The 18,102-nt window shown below is 40.2% G+C and overlaps 1 protein-coding gene and 1 long non-coding RNA gene across 3 annotated transcripts in view; both read left to right on the top strand.

The window, feature by feature from the left end:
• Positions 1-18,102, top strand: part of LOC121711350 — a 64,108-nt gene that overhangs the window by 14,854 nt on the left and 31,152 nt on the right. The window lies entirely within an intron of this gene.
• On the top strand, positions 1,202-17,688 carry LOC121711404. 2 transcript variants are annotated; one of them, XR_006032309.1, is made up of 7 exons: positions 1,202-1,562; positions 11,264-11,381; positions 14,370-14,439; positions 15,862-15,998; positions 16,101-16,156; positions 16,480-16,590; positions 16,932-17,688. It is a non-coding gene; the product is annotated as an uncharacterized LOC121711404 (long non-coding RNA). The 2 variants fall into 2 exon arrangements; XR_006032310.1 differs by having other exon boundaries at positions 11,264-11,485.

Below are 18,102 nucleotides of genomic sequence, written 5' to 3'. Positions count from 1 at the left end.
TCGGCAAACGTGAAACTAACTTCACCATGGTGTGTCAGTCAACGACAAGATAGTTATATGCAGTAAGTTACTTTCACTATTGACTGACAATGGGTTACCATCGAAAACATAGGCTGGAAAAAGCAACACTTACACTAATATTGCTCAAATGACTTATCCTGCAGGGGAGTTGCTTATATCTCGTGACAGTGCGTCTTCAGCTGTGCTCCATACTGTCTCTCGCCTCTCCCCTAATCAATTTTAACCGTCATTACCAATTTGCAAATGATGGTGAATAACTACTAATCATGAGATGCACAGTATTTCGTAATATCTTTATTCTAATTATGTTTCCCATTGTAATCGTGTAATTTGTAATGTTTTGCATGGAAGTGTGTGCGTTCATGGATGAAAGAAGGATGGCCAATCTGACTGTTGACAATGTGCTCTTAAAATAACATATAAACAACTCGCCATAGACTTTTGACCAGGTGTACGATAGCGATTTTTAGACAATGGGCTAAGACACTCCCTAAGTTGTTAATTGCCACACCCCTGTGCAGGCGCACCTGCAGGTGTACGTCAGCACGCACTGTGCGTACCATCAGGCTACTCAACAACGAGAGAAAATTTCCCTTGTTGTGTGTGTGTGTAATGTGTATTCACACCAAATTGGCCCACCATACCTTCCCAACTATGCACAGTATCCCATTAGCTGCCATCAGGCTATTTACAATTTTGTATTACTTAAGTTAGTGAACACGTTATCAAAATTAACCACACATTTTGTTTGAGCAGGAGACAGAATATGCACGCAGGCAAGCAACTTATTGTTTTCTTTTACTCGGCTATCTATATATGGTTATCAGCACACAATGTTGAGCTAATTCACTAATTCAATACTCATCATGGATATCACAAGTTTAAACAACGAAAACAGAAAGTATGGAGGCAGCAAAGCTAGAGAAGTTATTCCAGATGGGAAAGAACAAGGTAGGCAATTGGTGTGCTTGTCAGAACGTTAGACTGCATTACAGCTGTTTAAAGCCAGACGTCAAGAACAAAACAAGGTAACTTTAGCCTGTATAGGACTGTATCAAGTTGTCCAAATGAATAGGTCATTGTAGACGTTGTTGTTGTATTATGTGGATGTTGTTATGCTGGTGTAACCCACCTTAAAGTTTGGTTACTAAGACCATAACCAAGTTTAAGAACAGTTTGAGTTCAATAAATATTTTAATATATAAATAGAATAAATATGAATAAATAGCAAGAAGCTGAGTTTACATGATTATATGTATTTCTTTTTTGGTCTGCTTGAAAGTGCAGGTATTCTAAAATACTTTTATTGTGGTATAGTCATCTCCTAGGTGACGGGTTTGTTTTTTCACTCTCGAGACTCCACTTGAATGATATTGATTAGACGTTACTGATAATCCTCTTAAGAAAATGAATACTAACTTTATCTAACTCTAATCTAACTTTTTCTAAATCTATCTATCATATTGAATCATTTTACCTTTCTTTATATCTATTTTTCTACGGATTGTTGAAGACCTGTGTTGTTTGAACCTCGAACTCCGGTGAGTTAAAATGCTTCGCTAGCATTCTGCTAGCGAGTGATTAGCACCGTTAGCTGATAGTGCATTCAAGTCAATAGGATGATTAGCATGCTAGAAAACTGAGCTAACTAATTAAAAACCAATCGGAGATGCTTTTACTTTATTGTTCTTTTAAGTGCTGCTATTGTAATAATATTGTCTTTAAGTATGTTTTTGAGTAATAGAGAAGTTGTTAATGAATATATTGAATTACATGATTTTAAATATATGATCGTTGGTAGTAACCAAAGATTCTAGAACAGAGCAAGATAGATTACTGGCAGGAGAATACGTTGGATATGTTGAAGTACGTTCTATGACTCTATGGGCGCCATTTTGGTAAGCTCAGGTGTCGTCACAGACGCTGGCTACCGTGGGAATCCATGGCGCTGATCCTAACATGTTAACAATATTTATTCTGTAAAGCTGTATGTTGAAATTACGTGAAACCCAATAGACCACACCATGTCTAGACCAGTTAAGTATATTGTATAAAGACAATGTAGAATTATTTCCGAGGGTAAATTAGGCTAGGGCACTGACATCTGTCCATCATTCCACCAAAGTTCAATAGGCCAGTGTTGGGGGTAACGTGTTACTGTAATTTCGTTACTTTATTGGGAAACGAAGTAGTCTAAAGGTAATACATTACAATTTAAATGTCAGTAATTCGTTATAGTTACTGAATAACTGTAACGTCCATTCCTGCATTAGGCCTACTCACAATATCTGTCTAGCCTATTGACATGGTTTCCATGATTGTTTTTAAAATATTTAAAATATGGATTAGTCTAGGCTACATTATTTCATAGAGATGTGCGTAGTGTAGAGCACCCATTCTCTCCCTGCACCTCTCTCCCTCAAGCGGGTTCAGCCCGCATCTCCCCTACGGAAATCAAAACGGTGCTTGTGCAAGAACTTCATGCAGACTACAACTGGCGCGGTGTAGCCTACACAACTTTGTTCAAAATTGATGCATTCAAGTTGACTTTGCAAAAGTTAGAATGCCTATTTATCACAACGTTGTCAGTCGCGTTGTCAATCGCAAACTTATTCAAACGACTACGGAATTAACTGTAGCTTAATTTGTGGAGGTCGAAGAGATTAAAGCACCTGTTTGACATAGGCTACTCGTAGCCACGGGCTGGCCTCCTTGTCAGTCTTGCCCGTCCGATTAGAGGGCTTTCCTTTGTATACGCTCATCAAAGACGCGCAAGTCAGCACTGCGCTGAGAGCTCAATAAATCAGTCAAATCGCGGCCACAGCCCTGTTTATTTGTCAGGTGTGATGAAATGCGTTCATATTCCAATTTTTATGTAATAAACGTTGCATGCCTATGGAAAGGTTTTGTGGTAGGAGTGTCCAATGGTCAAGCTGTGCGGCTTCAATTTGTGTTTTAATTTATGCGACGCACCGATGCTGGGTTCATCAGTTTTGCGCAAGTTTAAAACGTTTAGCCGACTGCGCAATTTCTCATTTTCGTTCTATAAGTTCCACTTTTCATGTCATGAATATAACATGCCTATGATAAGGCTTTGCAGTTGTACAATATGGTCAATCTATTGTCTCAATTGTGTTTCATGTGACGCGCGCACCGATGCTGGGTTCATGCACTTGGCCAGCCTAGAACAGGAACATTTTGGAGAGGGAATGAGAGAATGAACGCACGCAAGAAACACTTTTTAATTAAACGTAGCCTAATTTACAAAGACATGTTTTAATTTGGCTCCAGCCTGTATATAGGCTAATGATTTTTAAAACGAACTTCTGTGGTCATATGCATTTCACATAGGCAAGCAGGACAATTTGGGAGTTTTTGACTGCATGGAAACGATAATAATTAGTGTCAAGCACGGTTGTGTTTAGCCTAGGCCAACTATTTGCATTTATTTAAGTTACATCAGACGCTTGAGTGAAATCTTGACCTTATTAGTGATTGATAATAATAGCCTATGCCTATGCTCTGTGTTTAAGCAGGCCGTGAACAAAGGGTTAACGTATAGCCTACAGGTAGAAAAAAGAACAATGGTGATAATATAACGTTAGCTAAGTTAGTTTGCCTGCTAGCTAGCTTATCAGTAGGCTATAGTCTCTCAATGGGAATTTATGTGATCTATTTACCAGTGCAATAGCTACTTCTGTCTAAATAATAGGCCTATTTACCTATCCTTATTCAGTGTAAACTTGGAAAAAGATAAATCAGGCCTTTCACACTGTCAGTTCTTGCAGTTCATTACCGAGTAAAAAAACAAACAGCTGGCAACGTTAAAAACAGCTGTTCAGGTGGGCTCATAGAATTGGAACTGTATATGAAATGTTGCGCTGAGCTTACCAAAATGGCGCCCTGTTGGGCTCAGAGCGTACTTCATGCCTATGACGTAACTGATCTATCTTGCTCTGTTCTAGAATCTTTGGTAGTAACGAACTCCTAAGAGATAGGAGACGTTAATATTAGAATGTTTAGAGGAGCGCGCACAGTAGTAGCCTGTGTGTGTGTGTGAGTGAGAACAGCACCTCTTCTCTCTCTCATTACCAGCGACGCTAACGTCGTAGTTTGTGCCTAGCTAAGTTAATAGGACTTAATTGAACTGGAATTGTAGTTCAATTGGAATTTAATGATATCTTACGGCTTTGATATTGAATATATATCCTTAATTGTATTCTCAAACTGCTGTATGCAGATTGGTTTTTTATGTACACTGGAACACTGGATGGCGAGTCAGTCCCCTTGGATCGATTGAACTGTTCTACCCTTTCATACTGGATAACCAACCCCTTGAACTGCCCTTTCATACTGGATAACCAACTGGATAACCAACCCCTTGAACTGCCCTTTCATACTGGATAACCAACCCCTTGGATCTAGGGCTGGGTATCGATCCAGATTTTCTGAATCGATTCGATTCCGATCCACAAGGTCACGATCCAATTCGATTCTCGATTCGATCCGATTCGATTCAATATCGATTTATTTAGGGATTTTTTTTGTCAACAATAGTTTTTCTTGGTTATAAAATGACTTGAGTGGAGCATATCCCTATGTCAATGGCCTGTACTACAATACAAACTTTTCCAATAAGTGGTTATTAAGTACAATCTCCATAAATTCAATTGCTGGGTTGTCAATTTAAATTAAAATTACTTCTGCACATGAATAACTGTAACTGTTGACAGGAACTGTCTTGTGTGTGTGTGTGTGTGTGTGTATGTGTGTAAGAGGGACAGAGAGAGAGGGAGAGTCAAAGAAGTTAGGAGCAAAGAAGTTAAAGAATTCCAGGTTTTATTTAAATTCTTAAGTTCAATCATGAACATAACAAAGTTAGTAGCCCTGTTTTGGCAATGAAATGATAACCACAAAAATGGTTGAGCAACGGTAACATTAAAATTAATTGGTTGAATAACAATACCCATGGCAGGGTTAAACAACAATGACCACATCTGGTCAAAGAAAAAAAAAACTACAACAGTAGCTCAGCAACCACAGCAAAGTGCAGGAAATTCTGCTTGACTGATAGGACCATCCTATTCTTCAGGAATTACTAAATTTTTCTGGAGGAAAAGGAGCTGGTCTACATGTTGTGAAGTGAGGCAGCTCCTTTGAGCAGTAACAATATCACCAGCGGTTGAAAACACTCGCTCAGATGGGACACTGGTCCCAGGTATGCAAAGGTACCGCTTTGCTAGGTCTGCCAGAAGAGGAAACTCCCCTGCATGCATGCTCCACCATGTCAGTGGATTTTGAGAAAGAGGAATAGATGTTACTTTCCTGTATCTGGTGACCTCATCCTGAGCTTTTTGAGTAGGAGTTTTCCTTAATGGTGAAGTTTCTGGTGTGTATGCTGACCCCAGTAAAGCAATCAGAGCAGATGAGTCTGTTGGCCTCTTTGGTTGAGTTGGAACAGGCACAGCCACATCAGCTGAACCATGGGAGGTGTCTTCTTGCTGTGCAGGTGTAGTTTCCTCAGCTGTCTGTTGATGTAGAAAAATATTAGAAAATAAAACTGAATTCACCAAATTCACCTGAATTCAATTGATTTGCTTTTCCAACACAATAAAAAGATAGCAAGCCTAAATATTCAAATGTACATATTTCTGCAAACTTACATCAGTTAATTGGTTCAGATGAGCAGCTTCAGAGGTCAATTTGAAGAATACAGCAGCACATGCCTCATCAGACAGGAATGGTAGAGTCTTGAAGCGTGGATCTAATGATGATGCCAGCCACAGGTCATCCTTCAGGGCTTCATATCTAAAGAGAGGAATAAATATCACTTTTACATATATTGTATGAATGCATTGTGTAACTAAACCAAGGTACTAGGCCTAAAGTTAAAGCATACAGATGGAACAGACAGCCATGCAAACACACACACTGTTATATAATTGTACAGTCTAAAATTACAGAGGTTAAATGGTTGCTCTGGGTAAGAAACTGTCAATTAATCAATCATTGACATGCCAGAGAGAAGTGTGTTTTAAGTAAAACTCCATGTATTTGTTTTAAGACATTGCAACTCAGTGCTACTAGATATGCATGTTAAATGAACATACCTTGGATTCAAGTTGTTGTAAATCGCTGTTTTGAGCTCCTTAATCACAGAAGAGTCTTCAGCAGTACATCTCATCTGAATCAGAAGCTGGGACTGCAGTGGTGCAACCATGGACATAGTTGGAGAAGCCTCTTCAGACATAGCTAGCGTGGCTGTCTTCATTGGCCCTAGACTTTTCACCACGTCCTCTGCTGTGGTTATGTCCGTCTCTGTCAAGGTGCAGATGTCACTTTCCTTTCTGCGCACGTCAGGTGATAGCAGCGCTGCAGAGATGGCTGGTTGCTGTTCTAAGAACCGTTCCAGCATCTCTAGGGAGCTGTTCCATCGAGTAATGACATCCATCACGAGTTTATGTTGTGGCAACTGAAGAAGTTTTTGTTTCTGTTCTAGCACTTTGTTTGCTGTGGTGCTTCGGTGAAAAAATGAGACAATTCGCCTTACTCGCCCCAGTAAACGCGCGACAGCTGTAGTTTTTAGACCTGCTTGTGAAGCCAAGTTGATAAGGTGCGCAAAACACCCCATGTGGAAATGGCCCATCAGCTGTACAGCCCTGACGATGTTCGCGGCATTATCTGTGACAATTGCAGGGTCTTTGTCAGATATTTCCCACTCTTGTATCGCTTCGGTTAGCAGATCAGCAAGATTGCTAGCGGTGTGGCTCATTTCAACAGCTCTCGTCTGAAGCACGTTAGACACTAGCCTCCATTCATCGTCAATATAGTGAGACGTGATGGTGAGATATGACACGGTGTTTCTCGACGTCCAACAATCACACGTCAAAGACACTCTTTCAGCAGACCTTAGGGAATTTGCGAGGTTGTCTTTTGCTTCATCGTACATTTTTGGGATAACAGTTTCGCTTAAGTGTTTGCGAGTAGGCAGAACATATCGTGGTTCCAGTCTCTTAACGAAAAGTCGGAAGCCACTGTTTTCCACCACGCTGTACGGGCGTATGTCTTTGCTAACAAAGATGCCAACTGCCTCAGTAAGGCTCAAGGCACGTTGAGAATGAGAAGGAAATTTAACCACAAATGCCTTTTCCAGAGCAGTCTGATTAGCCCCTGACGTTCTAGCTAAAACTCCGTGGTGCCTGGATAAGTGGTTTGTGGTATTGCCACTATATTTTACCTGAATTTGGCACAGTTTGCAGATTGCATTTCTTTTATCCAGTTCCTCTCTATCTTCGTAACTTTTAAAACCGAAGTGTTTCCAAACGTCGGCCTTTAGGCCAGAAGGTGATTTTAATGGGGCAGCTTCAGCCATGCTTGGTTCGCTCTGCCTTAGGTTTCGGTTTCGCCGGTCTCACGTTTTTATAGGTCTCCTTGCGCGGTCGCGCGAAGTAGTGCCTAGACATTAGTGCCTAGCAGACAGGAAAAGATCGATCCGCAAATTTTTAATCGATATCGTATTTTTCGAACGAGAATCGATATTGAATCTTGAATCGATTTTTTTGAACCCAGCCCTACTTGGATCTGTTCCCTGGATACAGATAAGCCTTCACACATACACTGACATTGTACACTCACACCACCTTACCCGGGTATTTCTTTTCTTTTGGACATTTGAGTTTTTAACTATTGATTTGATACTTTGCATTTTTAAGAGCTCTTTTATTATTTTATAGGGTTTTGTATTTATTTACTATTTATTTTCTATTTACTAATATTTCCTCTTCTTTTCTCATAGAGAAAAGATATTCTTGCATTTAATAAACCTGCATTATTTATTTATAACATTTTACATACTGGTGTCCTTGTCAATTTACTCCCCCCTTAATGCCGAAGCTAGAACTGGCCTAAACTTAACAGTAACTCATAGAAGCACCTCCTTTTACTTTAAAGTGAAATTTATTATTAAGTAGAGTAGAGGGGTGCTACACTATGTAGGCTACTTTTTTGCTGACCAATGCACGGGGCTAAAACCAGGAAACGGACAAATATTGTCCACGCGTATTTTTTTTATTTTTTTTTTATTTTTTATGGGGGTGGGCGATGGGTGGCGATACCATACCATAGCATTAATTCCTGCAGGCGCCCCTGCCCCTGGGCGCATTGTTTAAAAAATAAACGTGCAAAATAAGGAATTAAACTTTGCGCCAGGTGGAAAACCAGTTTTACGCCATGTGCCAGGATGCAAAATACAGCCCACTGAGGGAGAACATTAGGAAATGACCCATGTGACCATGACCTTTGACACCATGACCTAGTACCTAATAGATGATGTTCATTCTCACTACAGGACAGTATTAAAACCCCTGAATGAATTTGACATGAGGATTGATGTAAGGCAACTAGCAGCCCTACGGCCCGCCCGCAAACTGCCCTCAAATCTAGCTGCCATGACTACAACAAAATCGATAAAATAAAACGACAGCAGTGATTGGCTGCAAAAGTAAACAAGGTTGCGCAGCTTGCACCTCTCACACTGGGCTGTCAGATAACCTACACAGGAATTCCTGCATTGGCAGCAGTAACGTTTCACTGAGATTTATTTTTTACAAATGTGAAATATGACAGAATTTGGATGTTAATGATGGTTCAAGGGGTATTTCTTCTGCTGAATCCATTTTTGTAAGAGATACAGCTTGGCAAACAGCAAAAATGGATTCAGCATTAAAAAATATAGCTGGAATAGTTTATTTGCTAACTTTTACTCAAAAATGCCTGAGGATTTTTATTTGGCCACATTTTTGTGATTTTTGCTTTATTTTTTATTTTTTTTATTGCACTTTATGCACACAAACCCTATTATTATGGCTAGGCCACAATTTCCATGGTTTTCTTGTGGTAAACCATGTAAAAGCAACCCCCTGGCATTTTCATTTTTCTTGCACCATGACCTAAATGGCTTTCCGTTCCCACACATTTCACACAGCAAAGCCTATCTTCTGTTATTTTTTTTTACCATTTTGTCAATCTCAGACATATCTGTGCCTTCCTTTAACAGTGCATCCATGTTGTAAACTGGCTGAGCCATGCCTAGCCACCAGTAGCGATCTCTGAGGAGCGAGAGGGTTTGATTGGCCCCTGATCCAGGTTACTCAAAGTCAAAGTCAGCTTTATTGTCAATTTCTTCACATGTTCCAGACATACAAAGAGATCGAAATTACGTTTCTCACTATCCCACGGTGAAGACAAGACATATTTTGCCAATTTAGGTCCACAGACAAACATAACATTCAAGTAAACAAAAAAGTAAGTAAATAAGTAAATAAGAGGGCACATATAATAATGAAAAAATAAGAGCAGCAAAATTTGGTTGAAATTGTGCATAGACAGTCAATAAAATACTAGTGCAAAGTCAGGCCAATAAAAGGCTTGGGTAGTTCTGTTTGACCTAAGTAAGAAAGAAAGTGGCATAGTGGTGCAAGTTATGTAAGAGCAGCAGAAGTGTTGTGTTTTCAGGACAACAACACCAAGTTGTAAAGTGTACAAGTGTGCAAGTGTGCAAGTGGAGTAGTGCAGGCGGCCATTTTGGGTCCAATGTCCAGGATGTTATGTAGCTGAGGGTGGAGGGGGGAGAGGAGGGAGAGAGTTCAGCATCCTTACAGCTTGGTGTATGAAGCTGTTGGTGAGTCTGGTAGTGCGGGAGCGCAGGCTTCTGTACCTCTTCCCAGAGGGCAGTAGATCAAACAGATTGTGAGCGGGGTGACTTGCATCACTCACAATTTTGGTCGCCTTGCGGGTGAGGTGGGTGGTGTAAATGTCCTTCAGGGAGGGGAGTGAAGCACCAATAATCCTTCCAGCTGTGTTCACTATGCGCTGCAGGGCTTTCCTGTTGTATTCAGTGCAGCTTCCGCCCCACACAGCGATACAGCTGGAGAGGATGCTCTCAATGGTGCCTCGGTAGAATGTGGTCATGATGGCTGGTGGAGCACTTGCTCGCCTGAGTTTCCGCAGGAAGTACAGGCGGCGCTGAGCTCTCTTCGCCAGTGATGCAGTGTTGGTGGTCCAGGAGAGGTCTTCACTGATGTGCACCCCCAGGAATTTGGTGCTGCTCGCTCTCTCCACCACAGCACCGTCGATGGTCAGTGGCAGGTGTTGGGTGTGACCTCTCCGGAAGTCAACAACAATCTCTTTGGTCTTGCTGACGTTCAGCAGGAGGTTGTTGTCCCTGCACCACGTGGTCAGATGGTCGACCTCCAACCTGTATTGAGTCTCGTCGCCCTTAGTGATGAGACCCACCAGAGTTGTGTCGTCAGCAAATTTCACTATGTGATTGTTGCTGTAGGTTGCAGTGCAGTCATGCGTCAGCAGGGTGAAGAGCAGCGGACTGAGCACGCAGCCTTGGGGGGCCCCTGTGCTCAGTGTGATGCTGCTTGAGGTATTGTTGCCAACACGTACTACTTGGGGCCTCTGACAGAGGAAGTCCAGTAGCCAGTTGCAGAGGTAGGTACTGAGTCCCAGTTTGTCAAGTTTGCAGATGAGTTGTTGTGGTATTATGGTGTTGAATGCAGAACTGAAGTCTATAAACAGCAATCTCACATACTCGACTGCAGAACGAGGCGAGAACATAGGTGCGGTTCACAGGGGTGTCTGCCGGAGCAAGGTTGTTTACGGTGGCTGCAGCAATGTCTTCCAAGGCCCATTAGATAGGACTCATCACCATTGGTTGGAAGAATTTGAAATATGAAAAGATACTTGAAACATTAATGCAAAGTCATGAAAATAATCATGAGATGCTCATATAAGAAATATGGAAGTATTATCACATCGTACTCTGCCAGATATGGGTAACCTAAACAGCCCTTACAATGATCAATGACTCTGTTATAATATAATACTGGGGGGCAGGGGCTTATGTCCCCACTAATGTCAAAACCAAAGCTACACCCTTTCAGCCCCGCTGAAAAGCATGCATAGCAGCCATGACATTTTCCACTCGTCAACTCGTCACTGAGCAGGTTCACATTAGTGACCCTCATCATGTCCTCTCTGCTAGTAACTATCATTGCTCACCTGGGGAAGTTACATTGACAAAATACACAACTAATATAGATGTTTATTATTATTTTCTTGTCCAAAGCTATGTTTCTATCAGGTTTTGTTCAAAAGATTTTGACAACATCTGATACTTCACCAATTAAATCATTCAAACTCAGATAGTAACATTTTTCTCAACTGTCATTCTCAGGTGTGATACAATCTCCTCTGAAGGTCTCAGGAACTAAAGTGGATCTAACGGTCAAGCAAGGGAAAAATGTTACTCTCTACTGTGACTGCACCTGGACCTCTGGATTAAATCTTAACTGGTATAGAAACTGCTCACATTTTAGGCAGCCCTCATTTGTGATCTCAACCCATGCGTTTATGAAGGAGGCAGATAATCCATCACCCTCCAGCTACCAATCTATAGGTGATGTTTCCATAGGATTGGGATACTTTCTGGTGAATTACAGTTGTTTCAATCACTTTCTTCATACCAACAGAACAGTAGTACAACCCCAGCTCAGACTCAGTGATGTTCTTGATTAGTAGATCATGGGACTGGCTAGAGGAGTTCCATATAGATCATGGGCGTAGATTTAGGGTGGGACGCTAAGGACTAGTCCTAATCAATATTTTAAGATGACAAAATTGTCCCCACCAATATTTTAGCGAACTTATTTGTGCTGCTGATCATTCCGACAGCCAGCACCGGCACCGGTGTCACATGGCAACTGGCACCCATGTTAACTGGCTGCGTTGGTGACGTTTCACGAATGATGACGTGACAGATTTGTCACTTTCTGATGGAAACTGGAGACGAACAAATACAAATATGCATGACATAGGCTATTTAAATGTCAAAATTGTCTGTAGTACGCTACATGCACTGGACCATAAATAAATATATGAAAAAATAACATATGACATAAAAAAATAAATACCTAAACAGCCTAATAATAACTCCAGGTGGGTATCGAACCTGCTTCCTAAATGAAACCTCTTAAATGATAATCATTCATCTACGTACTTGCGCCACGAACCAGCTAGTGAAATTTACTTGACTTACTCTATACAATTAGAAGAAGTCAGCTGATGATTGTAGCAAGTTAACACGGCTGATGGTATTGTCTTGCTACAGCAGTTGCCCAAGCCAGTAGGTCTTCAAAGTAGCATGGTTAAGTTTTCAAACATTTCACTGACTGCTGGTCAGGCTCTCTGTGGCCACCTAGTATCTGTAGCCTAAATTGAGGAAGCGTTGCTGGTCTAAAAATAAATAAATAATTATAATAAAAAAACGTGCGATGGGGAGGATCGAACCCATGTCGACTGCGTGAAAAAGTAATGTATAGGCATTAAGTTGTTGCGCCACAGGAGAAGCACCCAACTTGTGAATTAGGAAATAAAGTATCAAAAAAACATCAAACCCATGTTTACATGTCAGCAACATTAATGTTAATAGCCTATAAGCCTAAGAGTTTTGACTCTCCCTGTGCGCAAATTTTGTGTAAAATATGGACTCGTTATAGACTTCTCCTGCCCATTGCAGTGTGCGTTTCAATGCCTGTGTTTCATGAACTGAATTCTTAAAAGAATAGGCTGGACAAAAGGATACACAATTAGGCAACACATTTTTATTTATTTGCTGACGTTCATCTACAGACACTTAGGGTAGGGGCGGCCATAGCCTAACCTCAGTGAAACGTTTGTAAAACGTAACCATGATACTTTGAAGGCCTACTAAATGGCTTGGGCAACGGTAGCATGATAACATGGTAGCCAGATAACATGAACAGCTATGTTAACTTGTTACAATTATAATAACGTTAGCTGACTTCGTTTAATCATACAACTGAAGTCAATTTCTATGAGTGTTGTCAGCTGGTTCGTGGCGCAAGTGGATAGACGTCTGATTACCAAGCAACCAGGTCAATTAATTATTCGTGGTTCGATACCCATGTGGAGTTAATTTATGCTATTTAGGTGTTTGTTTTTTGGGTTGCATATTCATGGTCCAGTGCATGGTCCACATGTCATGCATATTTGTGTGCGTCTCTAGTATATCAGAAAGTGACAAATCTGCAAGTGGCCACATCTGGCAAAGACTCGTCATCAATCATGAAACGTCATCAACGCAGCCAGTTAACATGGGAGCCAGTTGCCATGTAACACCGGCAGTCAAGCAAGCTGGTGTGTCAACGACAACGGTAACTTAGGCTATGTATTGGCAGACAGCCCTATCTCAAAAAAGGCCAGAGTAAAACATTGTGATATTCCCTTTGCCCTTCAGCATGTACATGTTTGCCCCTTTTTGTGGTTTGTAGATCAGCTTTGCCACCCAAAAATACGAAGCTTTTTCATTGCAGTCTAGACAAAATTATTTGCCATACAAACTGGCAACTGGTGACCAGGCTTTCAAATGCGGATTTTACTGTGTAAAATAGCATTAGGTGTTAGGATATACGCAGGATATTGTCACAGCTAAGCTAGCTTCTGTAATCTTACAACCAAAGTTAGGAGTCATGTTGAGTAGCCTAAGGGTGCCGCACGGACAGTCACATAGGCTAATAAGTTCACCATCACTGACTGTTAGGCTAATGGGGCTACCAATCTTGCAGTCGCAATAAACAATGGATCCGAGACATTTTCCTGTTCCTATATTCTGTTTATGTAGGCTAATGTATTTGTGAATGTAGCCTGCACAATGCAAAGAAGTAAAAGATAAACTGGTGCATTTCCATACTCAGAAATGAACATTGTGAGACACTATCTCTTCTATGATCTCATCCCAGAAAGATTTTCTTTGACTTGTTAGTTTTTTTTTTTTTACATTTATTTTATCTAATGACATAGCAAACATGATGAATTGAATCCACATATCCTTGCACTTGCGAAACTATTTTTCAGCATTCATCCTCTTAAAGTGACAGGCACTCAATTAGATTTACACACCAAATGTGATGATATAGACAAGTGTAGCCTAATAATTTAAATATCAATATGATGTAATCAAATTACTAAATATGTTTAGCTATTAGTAATCATGCAGATCATAAAATACTATAAATAATTATCAATATAAATGTATAGTTTATATGAATTCCAAAATATGAAAAAGAAATCTATGACAACCATCAATTTCTATGTGAGTGTGTGTGGGGAGGGTCAATCAAATTCTATGATTGCCACTGATGTGAATGATCTCACAAATCACACAAACCAAATCAAATTTTAAAAAATTGCAATAGTATCGAAATCGAGATTCTTCACTTGCTATTGGTATTGAAACAATAATGTTGGTATCCTGACAACAGGAGTTGTGGATGTGTCCCCACCAAAGCTGAGACCAAACCTACGCCCTTGCCTACAAGTTGTCCTTTGAAGGTAAGACAATTAGTCTCGTCTTTCATACATTTTGAGATGATGGGGAATGGCTCAGCATGGTAGCTGATGATACCCTGGAAAATAACTTGCAGTAAAATATCTGTTTTCTACTCAGAATGTGCTGTCTCTGAGATTGCACTCTGTACAGTATGTCCTAGTAACAATAACAATGTAGAGCAGTAAAACACAAAGCTCAACCTTATGAATGATGATTATGAAGCTGGGATTACTTGTATTTGAAACGTGTTGGCGTATTACTATTAGGCTACGATCCCATTGTCTACAATTGTTCTTATGAATGGTGTTGTGTTAAAAAGTGATCACTCAAGAGGACCACAATGTAGTGATTCTTTACCTTATATATATAACTGTACATCGGACCAGTACTGTACTTTATGTGTCATGATAACACACTGGACCTGATTAAAATACCTACGTCTTCCTCATTAGGAGGTAAGGATAACAATGAATAGTTAACATTAAACATTATGTGTGGCTTTATGATGCATCAGATCGTGTTTTCTCATAGTTAACAATGTTAGGATTACTTAATGGAATCTGGGTTTGCCAGCACTTGAAGATTCGATTTGACACTCAAGACATGTACTGTTTTACACTGTAGAAACAACTAAACTTTGGCATTGATGTGCATCAGAAGTCGTTAGTGAGCTTTGCTCTGTTAAAAGTAAGGGAGTTCTAAAGTTTGCCATCACTTGACGTGCGTCACACGCCGCCACTGGGCGTAAGTGGCCTTAATGGTTCACAGCAATAAATAATTAACAACACCAGAGACTTTCTAATGAGGAGACACAGCACTCAAAAAATCCTCAAAATGCATGCGGTTAGTTTGTAACGCCAATATGGCAGTTGTCTACACATATCACACCCCTTCCACGGCAAAACGTTGACGTGAATACATTGAGCTACTGTAATCATGTGCTGTGTTGTGAATACATTAAGCCAATAATGTGGTGTGTTGTGAAGACATCGTGCCAATCATGTGTTGTGATCTCGCCGCTGGTGCAAGATTGGTGTCGTGAAGCCTTAAGCATGCACATTTCTGCCGAAATAGATGCCCGATAAGTGCCCAAAAAGCATTGCAATATGGCCGCCTAGTGGAGGGACTTGCCTAAAAGGACTTTGCAAACACTCTGTCACCGCTCTATACACAGATGAAATAACAAATAAATTACCGGTACAACATTATGTGGTGCATTATGCTAGAATCACTAATCAATAAGTCAAATGTGACAAAAGCTGATGGAGTCTTCCTTTTTCTGTTATTTTGTGACCAAAATAATGTATACATCACTGCTGATTTATTTGAACAGATACTGCTTCCTCCCCTGCTCCCCCTGATGGTGGTCAGTGCCATCAATTCTGTGCCATCATGTGTACATCACTGCTGATTTATTTGAACAGATGCTGCTTCTTTCCCTGCACCTACCTGTCCTCCTCCCCCTGATGGTGGTCAGCGCTGGTCATCTTGTATCCTGTGTGTACTCTACTCTCTGCCCTCATCTTCTCCACCTGTGTGTACGGCCTCTGCTGTAAGACCGGTATGGAATTTACATTTGACAATATGTTATAATGACAAACTCTGTGTGAATGGTCATGCTGGTGATGTATATCTTTAAGTTGCTCTTATTCATCATCTACAGCACCTGTGGAACCTGGTGAGCATCTGAAAAAGAGAGACACTCAAAGAAGAGAACAGGTATTTGACTGAGTAGTTGTCAGTAGTTTATAAAGTAATTGCTGGAGAATGTGTAACCTATCCAGCTCAATTATACATGCAGGACACAAGGAACATAAATTACTTAATTTCCTATCTATCTCAGATTTACAGGTCTGAATGAATCTACATCAAACTACTACAAACCAATACAAATAGACAACATGACACTTAACTAGATCTAAGTATTGGAAAGGATAAAAGATCTTGGCAATTTCACAGATATGGTGCATGTCATTTTGACTTTTACAGTACAGTGACTGCTAAGCTTAACTGATTATTGACATTCTGTACTATCATTTCAGGATGAATGCACAGGACAGTGTTGTGCTCCATTGGATATAGCAACCAAAGTATCCAAAATAAAACAACAGAAGAAACGGCATACAAAATTGGACTTAAGTACCTACTCTGAGGTTGTGTACGAATTATTACCATAAAATGAAAAAAAAAAAAAAACTTTTGCTAGTTTAGATGGTTTAATTTTTTTGAAAAAAATTGCAGGGAATTCTGTGATTTTAACCTCCGTCAAAAAAAACGCAGGTACGCTGATTAGATGCATGAGCATTTTACTTTTTTTGTGATTTCAAAACAGCACAGTTTTGGTCTAATTCTAGCAAACCAGCAACTGAATCGGCATGCAGAACCTTGCAAACACAACCCAGAGCCTTACTGATGCTGCCAGAAGCTTGATAACTGATATCTTTTGGTGATATAGTCAATGTCATATTGTGAATGTTTTCTTTCATTTTTGCAGTGTGTTCCTACAGAATGCAAAACTGCATAGGCCTAATGGGACTTTGACCACTGTGATGCACTTATATGAGAGGCAATGGCTAAATCTTGATGTCCCCCATCTAAGCCCTGAACCCTCAAAGACGTAACTGACATCTGTTGATAAGTGATTGAGTTTGAGAGACTGTAAGGGTTCAGACTGCTGATAACAGGAATGGGACAGCACCTGTGACAGTGACCTATCGTAAATTGACGATACCAAAAAATGTTTCTGTTTCTGTTTCCTTTTTATGGCAGTTGTTTACTGATGTTTTTTCAAGCTTCCAGCCTCCCTTTCAGTAACTCTGTGTTTCATGTCACAATGCTATGAATTGTCTGTTGCATGTCTGTTAGTCTGTGAGGGTGGACTTTGATATTTACCGACTATATGATCAGCTATTACAGTAAGTTTAGTTAAGACAAGATCATAGTGTCCTTTTACAGTACACAGAAATGTGTCTTACTTTACAGGTATAACAGCAACATCTACAAAATCCATTTCCATTTTTTTTAAATCTCTTTTGGAAAATTCATGTTTTTATGTGAAAAAAGTATGTCAGTGTTAATGCCACCTTAAGTGATTTGATTTCTGTGAAGTATGAAAGACCAGTATCTTGTGTATCACAGCATATATCTGTTAGCTGTACTAAAGACATGGATACTGTCTGGCTCTTTCGTCCAGTTCTTTCTGGTATACTGCATTGCTTAGCATTTCAAAATAAATATTAATGCTCTTTCTGAAGTTCGGTTATTGTGTGGTTCTTTAAAGCAACAGAAAAGAAGCCTAAACCTGATATTCCACCTAGAAGAGTGCAGAGCCCTTGTGTGGAGGGACAGTGGGGGTTGAGAACAACATAAAGAGCACCTTGGGAGTTTTCACGAGGGAAATGCTTGTAAAACAACCAAACATGTGCCACTAAAGAGGCAGACATAGTTTCCTGGATTAAAAAAGTAACAATGAAAATGCAGCACAGACAATGGCAGAAATGTTGGGCTTTTGCAACTGCTGCAATTTCACCTGAACCCAAACAGTCTCCATTGTCCACAGCCAGGGATGATATTTTGAATGAATGAGATAATAAAGTTGTTAATGTAGAGTAATGCTATAGCAGATCATAGTTTTTTTTATGGTGGACTTCTGATGTTTCATAAAC

The sequence above is a fragment of the Alosa sapidissima genome, chromosome 1 (genome assembly GCF_018492685.1).
Source record: "Alosa sapidissima isolate fAloSap1 chromosome 1, fAloSap1.pri, whole genome shotgun sequence".
NCBI lineage: Eukaryota > Metazoa > Chordata > Actinopteri > Clupeiformes > Clupeidae > Alosa > Alosa sapidissima.
This window is presented reverse-complemented; position numbering and strand designations above follow the sequence as displayed.